The sequence below is a fragment of the Phyllostomus hastatus genome, unplaced genomic scaffold, assembly GCF_019186645.2.
Source record: "Phyllostomus hastatus isolate PE091 unplaced genomic scaffold, TTU_PhHast_1.1 phas_scaffold_345, whole genome shotgun sequence".
NCBI lineage: Eukaryota > Metazoa > Chordata > Mammalia > Chiroptera > Phyllostomidae > Phyllostomus > Phyllostomus hastatus.
In genome coordinates, this window is record NW_025334024.1 from 8,351,739 (window position 1) to 8,372,641 (window position 20,903).

The following is a 20,903-nucleotide window of genomic DNA, read 5'->3' on the forward strand; positions in this document are numbered from 1 at the left end:
CTTGCGTTGGCAAGAAAGGGAAGTCTTGGGCCTTCCTCCCAGGAAGGCCTCAGATGGCCAGGTGAGTAGTTTCATGCTTGGGAGCATGCTATGGGTTTGTAGAGAGGTCAGACAGGCTAAATGCCTGAGCTGGTTCTGAATAACGAATCTAGCAGGAGAAGAGCTTGAGGAGCCAATTGCTGTGCCCAGACCCATTTTTGGACAGTGGCTTTTGAGATTAGTTCATTTTTCCAGAATTGGTCCAGTCAGTTCTGGTGCTGGGCATCTACCATCATTTAGCCAAACCTGTGGGCTCCCAGGCCTTGATTTAGGCATTTGCTGTTCTCTCAAGGGACATGACATCATCCAATCACTGGTACAGGTCCTCTTGATAATGGGCCCCATCATCTCATTTGGCAAGAGAAATCCTACCAAAAAGAAACCCCACCTCAGTTGGGGCAGAGGGTGAGTAGTGGGTTTAAGGACTGAAGAACCATTTTGCTCACGTGGGAATTTCTTTGGGGCTCTTCAAACATTCACTTAGCAATAAAGTTTATCCTTCATCACATGTTGCAGTTCTGATTTCTTCCTGGGTTTCAGGCTTGCACCAATTAGTACAGACACAAATTTCCATGTTTTTCAGTATGTCTATTAACTTGTCCACTATTCTATGTCACTTTACTGAGTGTCTGTTTTATGTCAGGCACTATGTTACACTCTTACATCATTCTGAACATTTGCACATTTTCTCATTTAATCCTAATGGCATCCAGGTGTGACGATCTCTATTTTACAGGTGAGGGCATTAAGGCTCAGAGAAGTTAAGGTCCTTAAACAAAGTTAAGTAGCTACCAAGTGACAGATCACAGGCTTCAAATCCTTGTCTCTTGATTCCAACGCCTGTATTTTGACCTACTATGTTACCTTTTGAAAAGATTTAAAGATGAGTAATGTCTTTTATTTTACTTCCTAGACCTCAAAAGAACAAGCCCATGATCTATTTATTGGCTTACAGAGGGGGAAACCCCTCTTGAAATACCCTGCTCCTTTGAATCCTAGCAATAGCCCCTCCCCCTCCACACACACAACTGAGTCCATAACAACCTCCTTACCCTTTGAAAGGACCCCAGAAACAATGTAAAATTAAGTTCGCCAATCCCTTAACCCTTTGACCTAAGAAAATATGCCAGGTAAACACCCTCATAATGTGTTTCAGGTAGTGAGGGTACCTGTATCTCTTGTTCTACATAGTAATTGCTCTGATGAAAAGCTGCATGTAATTAATTACAAGTAAATCTGATGTGATTTAAAATGTACTATCAGAACTTCTATTGAAAGTAGTTCTGCAGCATCTTGGTTTGTAAAATGATTAGTCCTCTTGTAATTTGTCCATTTACACATCTGTTTTTTTAAACCAGAATGATAGGAAAGCTGTGTCCTTCCGTCTGTTAAAGGGGTTGGTTATTTCTTTTTTCTTCCCCTCCTCAGAAGCACCTCTGACTTAAGGTTTATCAGTCCCCCAGCATTAAGAGATGTAAAGCTTCTAAATCTCTATTATGTGTTTAACATAGTTCTTTAAAAGAATTCACCCCCAGATAGGATATGCAGTCCAAGTCTTTGGGTCTCAGTTTTGTGATCTAGAAAACGGAGCTAAATATTCTTTTCATTAGCTTTTTTCTGATAGTCAAGCATCTCGCATCTCCCAGGTCCCTAAGACAGTTTCTAGTCTAGCATGAAGCAGAAGTGATGAAAAGAGTGCCTCTTCCACACACAGAAATGATGAATTCTAACTTGGAAAGAGAAATAACAATAAACAAATCACTAAAGCCACCGGGGTTATGAAATGTCTTATACTGACCAGTACATCATGCCGTATGTGATTCACTCATTGGAATCCTCACTGAGCACTTAAGACTACACTCAGAGTGAAGGAAAGACTCCGTGGAAATAGCAGCTATTAAAAAAGGTCATGCCCTTTCTGCAGCTTCCCTCCCCCTGACTCCAGCTGGAGGCCGTGGGAGGAGGAACGAGTGGTCTTCCCAAAGTCAGACAAGACCACACCTGCCCGGGAGGGTGTTGGTTTACAAGCTGGCCGCAATGACAGCTGACTTCCCAGATGTTGGACACTTGCCACCAGGGAGCAAGCAGTGGGCAAAACACATGAAGAGTTCCCTTCAGACATCCACATACTGATCAGATCTGCTAAAGACGGCCCCAGCATGGCAAAGGCTCAGGTTTTATTTTGTTCGGTAGCTCTGTCCAAGTTTTCTGTCTTTGTCATAGCTTTGTCTTTTCTGTAATAACCACAAATAATGATTAAAAGCATAACTCTACACTTTACTGTGTTTCCTTCAAAAATTTTCTGGAACTCTCTAAGTCTCCCTTTTCTTATCTTTAAAGAAAGCATAAGGTTTCTGTGAGGATTGAATAAATACACACTCAGCACTCTCCCTGGTCCACAGAAAGCATCCAGTAATTTAGATGCCCTCGTTGTTTCTTTCATTGTGATGTTGGCGATGGTGGTGCTCATGTGCTGCTGCTGATGGTGGTGGTGGTGAGGAGGGCGGTGGTGATGGCGGCAGTGATGGTGGTGGTGAACAGTGAAAGTTGTTACTATGATATACTTGGAACTAAGATAGTCTCAGTCTCTGTCCTTGACTCATTTTCCACTATCTCATTGGCCTCTACAGTCCATTCAAACTCCAACCATCATTCTTCTCTTAGTGTTCCCACATGTCTACCCACCTGATACAAGTCCATCTCACCATCTTCCTTTCTCCCTATTCCTCTTCTCACATGAAGCTCTCCCACCCCAGGCCATTCCACCTGGCTCACTGAACCCGAACACTGCTCACGTCCATGTACCACTATGTCTTCATGTGTCTTTCTTCTTTCAGAGTCACTGTGGCTCTTTTCTCTTCTAGTCTATCCATGTCAAGGCCGCTGGCTCCTGGGAGAAAGCTGGCATGAGAGAAGTACTTTGGTTACCCTCTTATGGTTTCTCACAATTCACCACAACCCCAAACTCACTGGTATGTTGGTATGGGCCACTTGCATGGTGACTGCCAGGGTCCAACATAAGCAATTGACATTCCCGTAGGGTCTCTAGCCGACTGGAATGGTGGTAAACACTCTTTGCTGCTGCGGAGAGTGATCTCTTTGTGGTTCCTATCACATTGCTAAGCTCCCCATGAACACAAGATCCCTGGCTGAGAAAACTTCCCTTCATAGGCTGAGGGAGCAGCCAGTGGAACTTAGGACAATGTGATATTTTAGAGTACAAGCTTTGAAGTCAGGGGGTCCAGGAGTGACATCCTGACTCTGAAACTACTAGATGACCTTGACCTTGACAGGTTATTAAACTCTAAATATCAATTGCCTCATCCATACAGTTGAGATTCCAGAACCTACTTCTCAGGATCAATTGAAGATTAAATGAAACAATATATTTAAAATGCTGAGGTTTGCATCTAGCATATAACAAATGTTCAGTAAATATTGCCCATAGTTATTTCTCCTTGGCTTAAAAATATAAAGTATAATCCAGCAATACCTTTATTAAAAGTCATTCCTCTTGTCCAACTTCACAGAGATGCTGAAGACCAAGGTGACTTCAGATGAAAGGCAGAGTACTAGAGGCCCCGGACAAAAGTCCTGAGACCTCTCAGATCTCAGGAGGTACAGGAAAAGGTACAGTGCATGAAGATGAGATCTAGAAAAATAAGAAAATTAGGCCTCACTTAAATTACCTTTACCCAGCATTAATCACAATGAATGCCTCATGAAGTCTATTTTTATACCAACATTAGAGGTCAAAGCTAGTGGAGATTTTGAATTTTTTTTTCTCCTTCTCAAATTACTCAGAACTCAAAGTGGAAAAGATGACCTGTTGGTTTGCTGACTGGATATTTTAGGCAAAGTCATGAGGTACTGACTTTCCTTTCCCCAGGACGGAGTAAGGTGATGCTTTGTCAACCACCTGGCTAATTTCATTGCTGTTGACAGTTGATCCTGATAATGTGGTCAGCAAAGTAGGCTGGGGGCTCCTGTATGATCCACTCTGGCTCCTGGATTTCCCATATGGGCTGTCTCCATTGATCAGATATAATCGAATAATGGCTGAAATTCTGCTTCTCGATGGGCCCTATAGGTCATTTCTTTATGACATGACCAAATTGGCCATAGCGCATTCAATTTGTTTTAATGGCCAACACAGAGGCAATTAAGCGGATTGACTGTGCAGCGATCCAAATTGTCCATTAAGAAGGTGGCCAGAATAACTGGACCAAAGGCATGTACTCCCCCTAACCACTTATTTTGGGATGTCTAGACTTGGCTGCGCCTTTAATTTTCTTAAAGCCCCTGTTAACTAGTTCTGTTTAATGTTGCTACTACAGTTCTTTAGAATGAAGCAAAACAGGTTGGGAAAATAAAGGGGGTTTTTTAGGATGATCCTGAACTTTCTGATCTGGGTGAGGTAATAGAGAGCAAGCACCTCATGTGAGCTCTGGAGATTTACAAGGATATGAGAAATTAAATTCATTGGTGTAGATTGCTACTAATACTCATTTTATGAGGAGGGATTTATCTTTCCACATTAGCAGCCCCCAAGGTTGTGATATGTCTCTATAATATGAGCCTGCATTTGAACAATTGACAATTCACTTCATCTGTTCCTACTTTGCTAATTCAATCTGCAAAGGAAAACTACTCTTGCAGGAGTTTTAAAGATGAAAAACGCACCTGCTATATCATTGAATACAATTGATCTTTGAGTGTGCATGTTTAGATATATGCATTTAATTCCTTTGTACAAATATAGGAGACATTCTATATAAGAAGGCTTGTTTATCAGGCAGGGATAGAGTGTGTCTGCTCAAATGTTTTCACCTAGAAGTTTAGCAGTAGAGAACTAGTTGTGCCGACAGAAACAGCTGCCTCCCTAAAATGAGCCAAGTAATGTTGTTTTCTTAGGATTGTTGAAAACAATTTGGAAAAATCTATACAGGGTGCCTGGCATGGTATTTTACTCTTAGCGTTGCTGTAATTATTATTAGTAGTAGTATTAGCACTAATATTAGTATTAGTATTTAGATACTCTGGGATCCCCCTAAGATTTTGCATACTGGCAGAAAATGGACAATTATTAGTGATCTTAGATGCTCGCCACATGCCAGTTTTTCTAAAACACAAAAACTAGCCTATGTAGAAAATATTTATATTAACCATTTTTCAGGTTATGGAAATGGAGGCTCAGACCTATACAAGTTTATGGCCAGTAGGACATGGGTGCCATTTTGCTTTCCTCTGAAGTGTTCGTTTTTTTTCAGACTGTGTGTCACCTCAGCTTGTTGCTATTGCCCTTCGCTACTTTGGAGCACACTGTGCTCCAGGAATTGATGCGAGAGATAACTCAGATAGTGGAGGATCATAGAAGGTCCATTCTAGTTGCTCCCCAGTTTGAGGAAATGGTTAGAGCTAGTATCAACCACCTGGCATATAGCAGGGATGCAGTGGCATGTACTGCATGGGTAGATGAACCCCTCAGACAGAGGGAAGGTTGGCAGAACAGTGTTCTCAGGGCCTGCTCACTTGTCTTAGGCCCCAAGTAAAATCCAAGAGGCTCCATGAGAAACTTGAGTCCATGGATCTTTGTTGTGATATCCCTAACATAAATACTTTTGAGGGCATATCTCTTTGCTGTTTCTTAATTTAGGGAGAAAGGTTACTTTTGTGACCCTAAGGTAATGGCTTCCCTTCTGCTGTACCTCCCAGCTCCCCCAGGACCATTCAATAGCCCACACAGTGCTCCCATGTATAGTCTGTGGTAACTTTAATAATTCCTGTGAAACAAGAGTCACCTTATCAAATCTGCTCTTTTCTTATGCTGACACAATTAGCCAAGTGATAAAATTCTTTAAAATGAAAGAAAACACTAAAAAATATTGATTTTCTAGAGCTGTAATATGAAATGTACCATTCCCAACTAAAGCAGGGACTAATTTAGAAAAGATGCATAAATCTAAAACTATCTGTGTGCAGTGGCATTATTTTTAAAAGTGTAACAAAAATTATATATATGGAAGCTTGTCTATCATTAAATTGCTCAGTTTGGATTTCCACTAATAAAATACAAGGACTCGTTACTATATTAGGCAAGTCACTCCTATTATTAATTTGTTAGATAAATGGCTTCTACATCTTGGAACTTTAAATGAAATGGAATTCACTAATCCTAATTGCTTTGCCTTCTACCGGAATTTTTTCCCATTAGTTCAGCATGATTTTTTTCTCTTTTCCACTTGAAGAGAGGAGCCTTCTTCAACTTAAAGCCTTGGGGTATACTTCACGGGTTTATTAATTATCAGGTATTCATTCAGAGGGGTTAATTAAGCAATAACTTTCTGTTGAGTGTGGTATACAACGAATAAAAGGCTCGACTTGGCCTGCTGATTAAGCACCTCGTCACTGTGCCTTCGCCTTCCTCCCTGCGGTTGAGGGAAATAAAAATCTTTGACCAGCTCTGGGCTTCGGTTGCCAGGCCACGCAGGAGACCGGTTAAAACCAGTTTACCATTACAACTCAAGCCACCTTGAGATCATCCCAAAGAGAGAAGGGACTCCTGCTCGTCAGGGCTTCTGAGGGGGACTTTGTTCCCGGAGCCTTCTCTAATAATCACTCTGCTTGCTTTTCAGCCCAAAGCTTTAACATTTGCATTTTTCCTCCTATCAGCCAACTGCTCAAGACATTTTTTTTTTCCTTTGGCCTCCCAAGTCTTTGGCACACTTTTGAGCAGCAGAAGACAAAAAGTGATCTTGTTTCTTGAAAGTTTGGTAAAATTAAAGTAAATCATCATGGTGATTTACTTTAATCATGGTGCGTGGTAATTCCACACACCAGGCAGGGGTGGTGGTAGTAGTTTGGATGTTTTCTTGGTAATTTTGATTTCAGAATACATCTACCTAGGTTCGTGCTCAGTGGTTGTGGTCCCCAAAGACGGAGACAGAAGCACGCCATACGTGCAGGGATGGTGTGCTTTTGAAGGACTGACCAGCATCTCATCAAGCAAAAAAAGGAGAGGAATAAGTTTCCTCTAACACAACTCCATTAACCCAGCTTTTAGGAGGGGTGAAAATAAAGCAACTTTATCACCAGTGTCTTGGAATGCTCTAGAATGTTCCTCTGGGAAGGGACAAAAAGGAAAGCTCAGGAAAAACCCATTCAGCAGAGGCTTCTAATGCTCCGGCTAATCCTACCTGAAAATTAGGCAGTGATAGGGGAGCATGGGAAACTGCACCTCTGGGCTGGCAGGCCCATCTTCTGCTACTCTGACTTCTAGAGTTATTCAAACCAGACGACACCTCAGCTGGGAGGACATGCAGCACTGACTATGGTGGTCACAAACATGGATTTGGCACAATTTGCACATGGATTGCAGCCATGGCTCTGTCACTTATTATCTGAGTGACCGTGGGCAAGTTGCTAAGCTCTCTGATAGCCCCCACACATATGATCTCATTTTTTTCCACACACTACTTGATGACATAGGTATTTCTCCATATAATGAACAAGGAAATAGAGGAATATAGAGGTTAAGTAAGTGACCCAAGGCCACACTGCTCTCTCAGAGGTTGATACAAAATCAAATAAAATGGACATAAAATCCTTCATACAACACTGGTCCTACCAAATGCCTGATAAATGTTAGTGGCCGCTGTTATTATCTCACCCACACCAACTTTTCCTTAGCTAAACACTCTCTACTTCTAAAAGAAGTAGGTCTCCACATGGTGACTACATTGTTTTAAATGTTACTGACATAAATATATTCAGTTTTCTTGTATGGAATTCTGACCTCCCAACACACACATGCACATGTACAAGTAATCTTGCTCGGAGTTCGTTGTGTTTTGTAAAATCTACAGCGTATCAGAGTTATATGGAGAATCCACTCTCCGTATATGGAGATACACACACACAGGCCACAAAATTAGCTCAGTACACGCCTTGAGGAAGTCCATCACTGCCTTCACATAAGTACCTATGCAATGGTGACTCTCTTCCAAAGAGTTTAGCGTGGAAAGGAGGGAGCAAGGCTGACCTGTGTGGTGACATGCACGGCGGAGAAACCTGACAAACACTGCTTCAGCCAGGGTATCAAGGTCAACATCAACAGTAATAATTATGTTGATATTATGCACTGTGTCTAATATGGCATGATGTGATGAGAATGGCACTTTACGTCTAGGGTCATCCTCCACCAAATCCATACCACCCGTCCAATCATGAGAAAAACATTGGACAGATCCCCAAAGGCAAGTCTGAGAAACCATCACAGCCCAGAGAAACTCAAGAAGACATGATGACTAAATGCAGGATGGGATTCTTGATGGGATCCTGAAATAGAAAAGGGACACAAGGTAACAACCAAGGATATCTGATTAAATTATAGACTTCAGTTAATAATGATGTATAGATACTGGTTCATTGATCGCAACAAATGTGTCATACTAACGTGTGATGTAAACAATATGGGAAACTGGATGCAGGAGGAGGGGGAAGAATAATCAGAAACTCTGTCCTATTTGCTCATTTTATAAATCTACAACTGTTTTTAGAGTCTATTATTAAAGATTATAAAAATCAATTTTAAATAATGTTTAAATGCATATGACCAAGAGAGGCATGCCTTCCTTACTGACTCCATGGCCAGCTCTCACTAGCTTGCCCTGGTCAAGGGCAGCTGCAGTCAGCCAAATACACAGCGTGTTCAAGACCGTGGTCTTCCGTGTGCTCATTCCCTGGGTCTGTCCACACTCTGTCCCGGAGCACATTTGGCCAGAAGGAACATCCTTAACTTTAGGGTCCTCAGAGAGGATCTGAGCCCTTCCGGAGCAATGGATCTTCTTTTAAGTCAGGAACTTGGTGAATCCACGGCTTCAAGAGTCAGTCCCTTCTCTAAGGCTGTGTCCTTCAGCCATGCCTCCCCATTCCAGAACTGGGTTGGAGAGGCTGAGGAAAGTGGCCACGCTCATTAATGCACTGAAGTATTATAAAAAGAGTTAAGTGGTTCCTCTGTGCCACGCTCTATGTTTGGAGAAAGTGCTTGCCTTCAGGAAGCTTGCCATCACCTGGAGATGTCAGGGAGCCTGTCCCACTACAAGATAACACCAAAGTTTTAATCTGTAACAGGGATCAAGAGAGTGAAGGGGAGGAGGGAGATACAAATCTGCATAAGATCCAAGGGGAAAGGTGTAGAAGGATGGTGTTTGCACATGGGATCTCGGTGGTTCATGGACCCAGGGTCCCTCCCACGAGCCCACAGTTCTTTCTGCCTCATCCCAGGGCCATGGGGAAAAACAAGCCTCAATCCAGCATTTATGAGAACAAAGGATAAGCAGTTGTGACCCAGAGACTACACATGTTTTTCTTAAGCAACCACAAGGGACAGCCTCTTTGGTGAGTGCACTTACCAGATGGCTGCAGCTTGTCAGCTGCTTCCAATCAAATCTTGCACCACTGAGTTGGTGCATCCCACACACTCAGCAAGATTCTGCTGAGTGGAGGAATTAAAAAAAAAACTTATTTTGCTCCATACCTAGAAAGTGTACTCTTGGGGTTTTGAAGGACAGAATCCAAAATCAACAAGAAAGTATCAGAAGAAAGCAATCAAAAACTGAAGACAGCACCCTGTCCTGAGCCATGTGTTTTGTTTTAAGTTTATGGCGTTGGAGTAAAGGCAAGGAGAGAAACTGGTTCTTCAAGTCGGTGTGGGCAGAGAGGCAGGAGAGGGCTGGCAGAGGGCGTGGGGAGCTGGTGGAAGACAGATGAGGGAGAACGAGAGGGAGAGAGAGACATGGGGACAATGCAAGATGTTTGCAAAGACCACAGAGTGCTAAAATGATAAATATTTTGCAAATTATAACTTTTCTGGCTTAATTTCAGGTATGAAAACAAAGATTGAATTCATTCAATTCTATGTGTGCCACATACACACATATATAATCAGTGTTCATGATAGGAACTTTGAAAAACACAATTTAGCAGAAAGTTGCAAATACATCCTCCATATCTTACCTTTATAATCATAAAATGATTTCCTTTTTATTAGATTCATTGGGGGTGACATTGGTTAACACAATCATGTAGGTTTTGGGTGTACAGTTCTATACTACATCATCTGTATATCGCACTGCGTGGTCCCCATCCCAAGTCGTCTCCTCCCCTCAGCATGTATCCCCCCTCTACCCTGTTCCCCCTCCCTTGGCCCCTCTGATAATCACCATGCTGTTGTCTGTGTCTATGAGGTTTCTTTCTTTTTTTTTCTTAATCCCTCCAGAAACCACTAGAACAACTTTTCTGGGAAGGGGAAGGGAAAGGGGAAGGGAGAAGGTGGTCAGTGAGGAATGAGACAGTTTCTAATGATATGGTTGAATGTGATGTTGTGTGGTTTCCATACCTAACTGTTCATACACACACGCAGAGACACATACACACTCGCTAAAATATAGCCCCTGAGTTTGAAGTGCTTGCTCTAACAAACAAAAATGGTAGTAACCCTCTCCCTCTGAACCTGAATGACATTTTCAGTTTCTTCCTGGAAACAGATGCTCTTTTGGGAACTGGGGCAATTCACGATGACTTGGACACCCCCAAACAGTGACCCAGGCCCTTGTGAACAGAGCATTGCCAAACCACCCAAGTGTGCCGGGGTGTTCAGTGTCATTCAGTGGTGCACACCTAGCCATGTCCTGGAGCCACCAGACTTGTTCACACCTACTTATCATTCCAAAACACTGCGCGGGCAGATCTGTTCCTATAAGACATTTACAGAAAAAGAAAGGAAAATTCTGCTGTGGCATGAGTCTTTGATGTACCCCACCCCAAGCCATTCCAGACAACAGAGGGGTAAGGGTCAAATGGGAGCTTTGATTTGGTTTATACTCAATAAAATGTTCAGATGTTGGCTTGCCCTCCTGCCCCCCCACCAAGTCACACCAACATGAAAGTGAGGCCCAACAATCCTCTTACACATGCAAGTGAAAATGATTTCTGAGGTTAGCCACCTTCGGTCATCCAATGCTTTCCCAAGTGCTGAGATTAAAATTCTGTAAGGTTCAATTTCCACATCTATAAAATGGGGCAAAATATGAGCTCACAGGACACTGGGAGGTTTAAAGAGATGGATACGTACAAGTCTGCAAGACACTCAGAACGCAGGGTACCCCAGACGGTGAGTTCCCCTCCCCTCTGTTCTTTCTAGTCTGCACAAACCAGATCCAGAAACACTCTTCTGATCAAACATGGTTTGGCAGCTTGTGAAATTATGAATTTTGGGACTTGGATGATGGTGAGGGGGAAAATGAAATCGCATGCATATGAAGTAAAACCAGGAGCTCAGGAATGATCTGCCAAAGGGAAGCTTGATTTAGGAAAGTGATCCTTTGTTTTCACATCTTTCCAGTAGAAAAGCACCATGAGAAAGGATCAGAGTGCTGGGCATGCCAAAATTCAACGTGACTTAGTGTTGGGAGAAACGGAGTGTGAACAGGAAAGAGGAAGAGGGCGGTCGAAGGGAGGAAGGGAAGCGGGAAGGAAAACACTACTCATTCCAGGAATTGGGATGCGACGCAGGCTTCCAGCTCCAGTCAACTCCTTTTTGCCCAGAGGTGACATTGGAATTTGTGTACTCCTGCAGCCGATGGCTAGTTAACAGTTAGAAATCCATCCATAAAATTTGGTCAGAAAGCTATAATTTTCCCTCTGGATGATTGCCCCATTGTGTAGAGATTTTGCCTGTTTGTTTGTTTGTTTGTTTGAATCTTGGTAAGATGCTAAAAATATCATGGGACTCATTGTTGACAAGGGCAGCTAAGTGTTTCTAAATCAGGATTTCAATGGATTTTGCTGCCATTATATGAAAGCTTTCTCTGAGGAAGAATAACAATGATCAAAAGGGCCAGGATGCAAATATACTATATTTTATTTTAATTCAGTAAAGATTTTCCTCAGTCATTTAAGATTGCAAAAGGCCATTTAAATATTATAGGATCCCAAGGTGTCTGTATTATTATTATTCACCACTGGGTCCATCATCCCTTTACTAGAGCGGTTTCTAGTCTATCATAGATGACCATTAAGTACAGAATGGGAGGATGAAGGAATGATAGAATTAACTGTAAGTGCTTCCAAGCTGGCTTTTTCTCTCTTCAACCCACCATTCAAAATTCCATTTCCAAGGAAATGCTAAAATTACAGTTGAGTCTGGTTTTAGGGGACCTCTAAGCTCAGACTCGTTTCTCTCCAACATGCTCTTCTTAAAGAACCTGTCAAAGTGTTTGCTCTCTTCTCCCTACAGAGCATACACATACCTAACTTGCAGAAGTGTTCTCAAACTCCTCTGATGTCAGGAATCACCTGCAATGCTTACTAAACGCTACTCCCCAAGTCCTTCCTGTGGGTCTCTACCTCAGCTGCACATTAGATTCAACTGGGGAGCTTTTAACGCTGCTGTTGACCAAGCTGTCTTCAGACCATTCTATCAGAAGCTCACAATGTGGGATCCAGGCATCCATAGCTTTAAAGCTCCCTGGGTGCAGCCAAGAACAACTGTGGAGATTGTGATCCAGCAGGTCTGCCTTGGGGCCTTGGAGAATATACACAAGTGCATCAGGTGATTCTTACCATCATGGAGAGATTTTGGGAACACTGGGCTATACAGTCGAAGGACCAGATCAAGCACTGTTTCTGAAAGGTGGGTCCATTTCTCCTAAGACTGGTGAGTTGCTCTCACTCCCCTATAGGGTTTAATGATCCAGTGGCAAACATCTAATCAAGTTGGATCAATCACATTCTCTCACCTGGGATACCAGAAGGGATGTCTCTTGGTTGCAGATGGTGTCCTGTGTAAAAACATGTAAAGTAGTTTTGGGATGGTCATGTTTTGCCATTGCATGGTGAATCTGGGAGACAAAGGGGATGAAAACCTGGTGCGGACCCACTGAGAGAAGAGAAGTCACAAGAAGAAATGGAGAGAGAAGAAGAAGGAGAGAATGGGAGAAAGCTATCCTTAGATCCCAAAAGCTCTCTTTCCCTTTCTGGTTCTGAGTTCATGAGGCCCGATACCTGTCCTGTGCACAAGTGCATAAGATACTCCTTAATTCTTTACACTATGTTTTATGTGTTTCTATATATTTCTTTACATTTCCTAGACCAAGTGGGTTTTCTTCCTTGCAACTAAAAGATACCTAAAACACCAATTCCATCATAAATAAAATCTACCAATGACAGACTCCAATTGAAAATGCAGGGACCAGGAAAAACTATATGAAGCAGGAATTCATGTGCTCACCTGGAACAGTTCAAGGCCTACTTTTCTGAAGTCTTATTAGATCATCCACTAAGCCTCAAAGCTCAGACAATAGAGACAGACAAGCCCACTAGCTCTGTAGACTTGGAGACATCAAGTAACATACTGCATGATGTCTTCAAGCTCAATTTCTTCTAAAAATAGGTGTTTACACCTCATCACATTGGGGGGTGGTGTGCAAAATGAGATAATAACTAGAAAGTAGCTAAGACAGGCCTGAATTTACAGTAGATGTTCTAGAGATGATACTCTCTATTACTTTCTACAAAGTGAGACATAAACACCTTTCCCCAGAGGTTAACCTACAAGTTAATGTTTTATGTATTCAATAACAAAGTCAAAGAAGTGAACAGAATTAAAAGAAGTAAAAACAGGTTTCTTTCCCGCAGTCCTTTCCAGAGCACTTAAATGCTAGTATGCCTTGTGAATCTCCCAAACAGGGATGTGACAGGTAGAGTTGCCACATGTCACTTATGGTTACAGAACCCTCTTATTCATGGAGCAGTTCACGGCACTGGTGTTCTACAGAACACACTCAGGGATATTCTCAGTCCTCTAGGCCTATCGTTTTTAAACCGTGCCTCATGGAATTTGGTGGGCCAGAGGATAACTTGCAGGGGTTCTGCAAAGAAGATATGGTTGGCAATGGCCAAGTTGAACAAAGCTCTAGTACCTCTACTGGGATATCTTTTCACCCCACATCATGAACTAAGGATCTGGGTTTGAAAAAAAAAGGAAAGAAAAGATGTACATATACTTAAAAACTACTGACCTTCATCAGAGCTTACCAATTCAGAAATAATTGTAAGGAGACACATTTACCTTTCTTTCATAGTATCCTCTTTTCCTAATTACCAAGCTTATTTTTCCTTTAAACTCGGGTTTATTGAGCTATAATTTATAAACAATAGAATGACCCTTTTGTGTTTGGTATATGAATTTTGAGAGTGTGTACAGTCATGTAGCCACTGTCACATTCACAATATACAATACTAGCATCACCCGCCAAAAAATTCCGTGTCCTCTTTCCATCCTCAGCTTTAGACATGCACTCATACATTCTCTGTTCTTATCATTGTTTTGTGTTTTCCCTTTCCATAATGTCAGGGATCACACAGTATGTTTACTCTTGAGCTTGGCTTCCTTCTCTGAACATTCATCCATATTAATATACATATCAGAAGTCTCAGAAGTCTGTGTCTTTTTATTGTTGAGTTGTAGTTCATTGTATAGATATACCATGATTTATTTACCCAATCAGTAGTTGAATGACAGTTGAGTGTTTTCTGTTTCGGGGCCATTATGAATAAATCCTCTATCAACATTAGTTTCAGGTTTTTGTGAGAAAGTATCCTCATTCCTCTTTGGTAAATACATATGGATGGACCACTGGGTCATAATAAGTATATGTTTAAATGTATAAGAAAGTGCCAACTACTTTCCAAAAGGACTACAATTTTGCATTCCCATCAGCAATGTGTGAGAGTTCCAGTTGTCCCCATTTTTGTCAGCACTTGGTATTGCCAATTTGATTTTGTTTCCATTTTTTTCAGCCATTCCAATAGGTAGGTAGTGGTGTCTCATTGTGATTTTAAGTTGAATTCCCCTAATGACTAATGATGTTAAGCATCTTTTCATGTACTTCTTTATCATCTCTGTCTTTCTTGGTGAAGTATCTACTCAAATACTTTACCCATTCTTTTAGTAGGCTGTTTTCTTATTACTCAGTTTTGAGGGTTCTTTAGATTCTCATTAAAAATCCTTCATCAGATGTTTATTTTGAAAATATTTTCTCACAACTTGTGACTGACTTGTTCACTTCAACAGTAATTTCTGAAGTGGAGACCTTTTTAATTTTGATCAGGTGTAACTTAAAATTTTTTAAATGAACTATACTTGTGTTATATCAAGGAAATAGTTGCCCAATCCAAGGTTTTCTCCTAGCCCAAGGGTTTTGTGGGGGGTTTTTTTTTTTGCTATCTTTTTTCCAGAAGTTTTACATTTAAATCTATGATCCATTCTGAGTTAATTTGTGTATATAGTTCAAGATATGAACCAATGTTCATTTATTTTGCACATGGATGCCCAATTATTCTACAGTTTGTTAGAAAGACCATCCTCACTATGGACTCATTATTTATACCTCTTTCTTTAGCTATTTTTAGTAGCTGCCCTAGGGTTTACCACATACATCTTTAAATTATTGCAGTCAACCTACAAATAACATTTAACCCCAAGTGTATAGTAAAAGAAACCTAGAAAAATAAACTTTCAGTTCTTCTTTAAGCTAAGCCTGTGTGCCCGGGCCTCAAGAGTGGGTTTTCTGGATGTTCCTGTCCCTCTTCCCCAAGGCAGCCATGCTCTTCCTTGCATCTGTGGTGGGTCTTGTGTGAGAGCAGCATCCTGCCCCTTTCTGAGCAGATCACTATGAGTATTGGTACAAGATACAGGTCCCAGAGCTCTTTCATTGACAAGACTTAGAGGGAATTTGTCTGTTATCCTTCTCCAGCCTTAATCGGTCTTCACCTGTGCCCTCGATGCTACAGTTTGCTGCCCCTCTCCAAGCAGTTGGCGGATCTTATTCTGCAGGGAGAAGGGGTCAGACAGGCTTCCTGACTTCCCATGATGGCAGCTGCTCCCCTCTTCCCGGCCTGCATTCCCGAAGGCGGCTCATGACGGTCTATTGCTTGCCCCCATTCTTCCTTGTGAGCATCCCGTGGAAATCCATGTTAAAAATCCTGTGAGTGCATGAGAGCTCCCATTGTTTCTATGGTTCCCAGTGGTTCCATATTTTCATGCTAGCCTACACTCAATCCTGAACAAGTCGCTAAAAATTTTAAGGTGGCTCCTGGAGTTGCTTCTGTCCGTGACCTGCCACATGGAAAACCTGTGCTCCCCTCCCAGCTCCCCTTGGAGAGGTCTGTGTTCACTTGGAAATTGGGCTTGCTTGCCCTGCAGCTTCAACTCTCTCAGGGATTCAAGAAAAGTTAGTTCATCTGATTTTTCTTGTTCTTATGGTAGGAACAATACTCTGTCCAGCTTTCCATACCCAAGGAGGAAGTAGGGCCCCGTCTCTACACAAAGGTTTTAAGCTTCCAGCAATAACCCTCCTCTCTTAGACACATACAAAATATAGATCAGATCAACAGGTTGCTTCAATATCCAGCCAGTCATTGGCCAGGTAAAGAAATTAAACTAAATCTTCCTGAATTATATACGTAAGTATTGATTGATCCTCATGAATTATTTGTTGATATGTAGACACATGAATCTCATTTTTGATGATTTCTTCTAATACATTTCTCGGCAGGCAGTTTATGCTTGGAATACTTTTAATACTGTTTTAATGCTTGTGTTTCTTTACTTTTTAAAGTACAGTAATAAAGTTCAGCATTTATGTTAGTTTCTTATGGCTGCCACAGTAAACAAACCAGTTGGCCTCACACAATAGACATTTATTCTCTCACAGTTCTGGAGACCAGTAGTCTGAAGTCAAGGTGTGGTTAGTTTTGGTTGCTTCTGGAGGCTTCTGAGGCATTCCATGCTTCTCTCCTACCTTCTGGTGGCTGTCAGCAATCCTTGGTGTCCCTTAGTTTGTAAATGCTTCACTCCAATCTCTGCCACCCTCTTCACGTCACCTTCCTCAGTCCGTAGTCTCTCCTGAATTTATAAGGAAGCTTACTGTGGGATTTAGGATCTACCCCCAATCCAGGATCATCTCATCTTGAGATCCTTAACTTACTTATACCTGCAAGGACCCTTTTCCCAAATAAAGTCACTTTCACAGGTTCTGAGGATGGGGGACCTACCGTACTCTCAGTGTATGTTTACTAGGTCACACGTCTTGTGTTGTTTTTAAGTTGTGAGTTTTGCATTCCACTGAGTCATTAACATGAACAACCATGGAGCTGTAATAATTTGAATAATTTAATCTGCTAAACAGGGATTAAGAAGAACTCGATTCATAATTCATATCCTAGCTAATCCATTTACAAATTGTGAGACCCTAGGTAAGTTAACTAGGACTCTGTGCCTCACTTTTCCCATAATTTAAATAAAAATAACATTACCTACATTCTCTCAGTGTTGTCCTGAAGATTCAATTAAATAAGACCATGTAGGCAAAGCAAGGGCATATACTAAGCATAATAAATGTTGATAACCTTCCCCTTTAACCTCATACTGCTATTCATTAAAACCACAACCTCTTCCTACATGAACTGATTATGTAATGCTTCATAGCATTTTTATGTCCATACAGAAATGAAAGCAAGAATGAGGCCTGGAATGGAGTCAGACAAAACAGATTCTAACCCAAACTTTACCACCACCCAGTTACTTAACTTGGCTTTCTTCTTTGGTCCTCAGTTTCCTTAAAGACAAAATAAAGTGCTTCGAAGTTATTGGCCATCTTCAAGTCCATTACAACCCCTTTAATACTGAATTTACACCTTGGTTGGTAGAATAAGTATTGGGGAAACTTCCAGACTTCCTCCTCATTTATTCTAGACTTTCACACCATTGGTGATACACTGATAATCTCTTAACTCAGAGAGTAAAATCAACACAATTCAGAGAATAAAAACAAGGCCTCTCTTTGCCAGAAAAGAGGACTCAGATTTGGAAGTCAAACAGGTGAAAGAATATGTGTTTTTTTTGTTTGTTTTTTTCTTTGCCAGGCCCAGTGGATAGTCAAGGCTCGTCTCCTCCCAGAGCACCCAGCACCGCCCCCACCCCCAGCATTTATGGCCACTCCAAACCTCCCAAGTATGTATTCCATAAAAGCAGGACCTGGTTCAAATCCCCTGTAATGTCTCCAAAGGGAAGGAATAGAGTCAATAATCAGGGCTGTGTCTGTGTGTCGTAAATTCCCCAATCCCCTATTCCCTCTCCTGGCTAGCACACGCAGGCGCACGCACACACACATAAACACAGCCATAAATATATACACTCCCATTTAATAGACTGGGGATTCAAATTACAGTTACAGTGTCATAAAACTGACTAATCTGCAGGGTGTATGCAGAAGTGTGTGTGTGTGTTTGTGTGTGTGAGAGAGAGTGTGAGAGTAAGTGAGAGAGAGAGAGAGGTACAAGCTGTCTTCACTTGAGGTCTTAAGTTCCCAAAATATGCAATTCTTCTGGGACTTTTAATAAGCTGTCCTCACATAACTGTCCTAGAAGCCTCATACTAGGATGCAGGGCTGGCTAGACAATTTACAGGCCCATTGCAACATAAAAATGCAGGTCCCCTTCTTCAAAACATATTAAAAATTTCGAAACTGCAACAGCAAAACATGAAACCTAGTGTGAGATGTTCTTGGAGCAAGGCAATTGTGCAGATTGCCCTCCAGGTGGTTAGGTAACACGTAGTGAGTCCGGACCCCAGCCTTGCAGCACATATGATATATCACGCCGAAATGTGCTATGGACGTGGGTGGCCTCAGGGAATCCAAGTGGTCTATGGAATCAGTCTGGCCTGGTTTGAACCCTGCTAGACCACATAATAAACTAATAGAGTCCCTTTGGACACTTCCATTGGTCATTTTGAACTTCAACTTCCCATCTATTAAATGGTGACAGGGAGACCCATTTCCCGGAATTACAAGTAGCATTAAATACAATAAGACATGTAAATCTCTGGGACAAACCCTGGCATGCAATAGATGTTCACACTGCCCTTCCTTTGGACACAGATTTGCATATCGGTTCAAACAAACAAACAAATGCTGGATATGAAAAGTGAAGCCCTTGTGACTGAGGCTTGCAAGTGGTCATTGGTGATGAAGGCCGAGTGGGATTTGAAAGCCTGACATACCTTTTTCAATGTCCTCTCATTTACCTCCACGGAGGCTTCTCCCTTGGGTGGTAAGAGATGACCTTCGGAAAGGCCCTCCCTTAGCGTTGGAGTATGGGGACTAAAGTGAGCATCAGTTGAGAGTGAAGACAAATTGCAAGGGGAAAAGGGGGAGGGGAGAGAGAGAAAGAAAGAAAAGTTAGCGGGGAGTTTGAAGAGTTCCCGGGTTTGCTTTCTTGGCAGGGACCAGGCACTTTTGGCAGTTGGGGTCCTGGAGCCGGGCCCGCGGCTCCGCGGCTCCCATTGGCCCGCCCGCGGCTGTTGCTACGCGGATGGACCAATGGAGCACAAGGGGCGTCGGGCTCCTCCCCTTCTCTGGATCTGACACGGAAGCTAGGGACGCGGTTGCTGCGCTCCTCTAGCCCCCCCCACCTCACCCCCCACGCCCCCCCCCCCGGCCACTGCCCGCCTCGGCTTTTCTTTTCTTTTCTCTTCTTTTTTAAATAAGGAGGGACCGGGGCAGCGTTGGGGGCGCAGCCAGGGCGGGACCGGACGCCTCCCTGCGTCTCGCCGGGGAGTCTGAGCCTCTGGGAAAGTTCACCTGTCAGACTAGTTCCTCCTTTCTGGGCTGCCCAAGCCCTCCTGGCTTTGCACAGCCCGAAGGCATAGGGCGGGACGTGCGGGTTGTTTTATTTTATTTTTTTTTTCCTTCCTGGTACATGTGTGTATTTTTATGTTTTAATAACTCTATCAACTCGGTGAACTTGAGCGAGAGCACCCGCTGCTTCTCTGGCCTCCGTTCTTTGCACCCCTGACAATTAGCCGCTGAGTCACTTCCCAAAGCTGCATCCCTCCTACCCCAGCTACACACCCCAACACACATGCACGTGCACACACACACACACACACACACACACGGGGTCTGGAGTATATGCATTGAAGAGCACAGTTTTCTTGCTCCAAAGCAGGGCCTCAGCTTAGATTAAGGAAATTGCCCGGAAGGGAAAGTTTCCAGGAGAAAGAGAGAGAACTGGGATGTCTGCTGCACTGGGTGCTATGGATTAATAAAAAAATACCATGAATACAGTCATATTAATAATAACTAATTTCTTGTATCAGACACTGTGCGAGGCAATTGCTTGCTTCATCCTAGTTATAGATGGGTAAACTGAGGCACGTTGCAGTGACATGCTTGCTCGGTCTATAGGAGGAAGTAGGACTTGAGTCTGAGTATCTCTGGCTCCAGAACCACGGGTTCTCCCCATGTTCCTGTGTTGTTGTGCAACTCTAACATAGCCCTTGTGTGGGGGGTTGGAGGTCTCCACCCCGGGCATGTGTCTCAGTAGAGTCCATGTCCCCTACTCGGCCCCACCCTGTCCCATGTGCAGCCAGCAAGGCTCCCAATGAGCATGTTTATGACGCCAGGTCTCCCCTCGCATTGCTAGTGTTTAACACTTTGCATGTTATGTGGATCTTCTTCAAGCTGCTTCCTTCCAATTCATCTTGTTATGGCTTCACCACTGGGTGGTCAATATGGCAGGCAAAATTAACTCTATTTACAGGGCAGAACAATGAGACACAGAGAGGTAGTGCATCTGGCCCAAGGTCACACAGTGATAGAGTGGTGGACCAAGTGGAACATAGATTTTTCCCTCCTCTCCTCCCTCTTTAGCTAGCCTCTCTGCTCTCCAACAGTGCCTATTGCCTTTAAATTATGTATTTCAAACAACAATAACAAAATGCAGGGTTTGGAGATGCA

General features: G+C 42.6%; 1 long non-coding RNA gene across 1 annotated transcript; it reads right to left on the reverse strand.

Moving 5' to 3' along the window:
- Positions 1-386: 386 nt before the first annotated feature.
- Positions 387-19,355, reverse strand: LOC123805970. The gene is made up of 3 exons (XR_006783401.1): positions 19,166-19,355; positions 3,533-3,691; positions 387-2,940 (listed from the first exon to the last, which is right to left on the reverse strand). It is a non-coding gene; the product is annotated as an uncharacterized LOC123805970 (long non-coding RNA).
- Between the last annotated feature and the right edge of the window lie 1,548 nt (positions 19,356-20,903).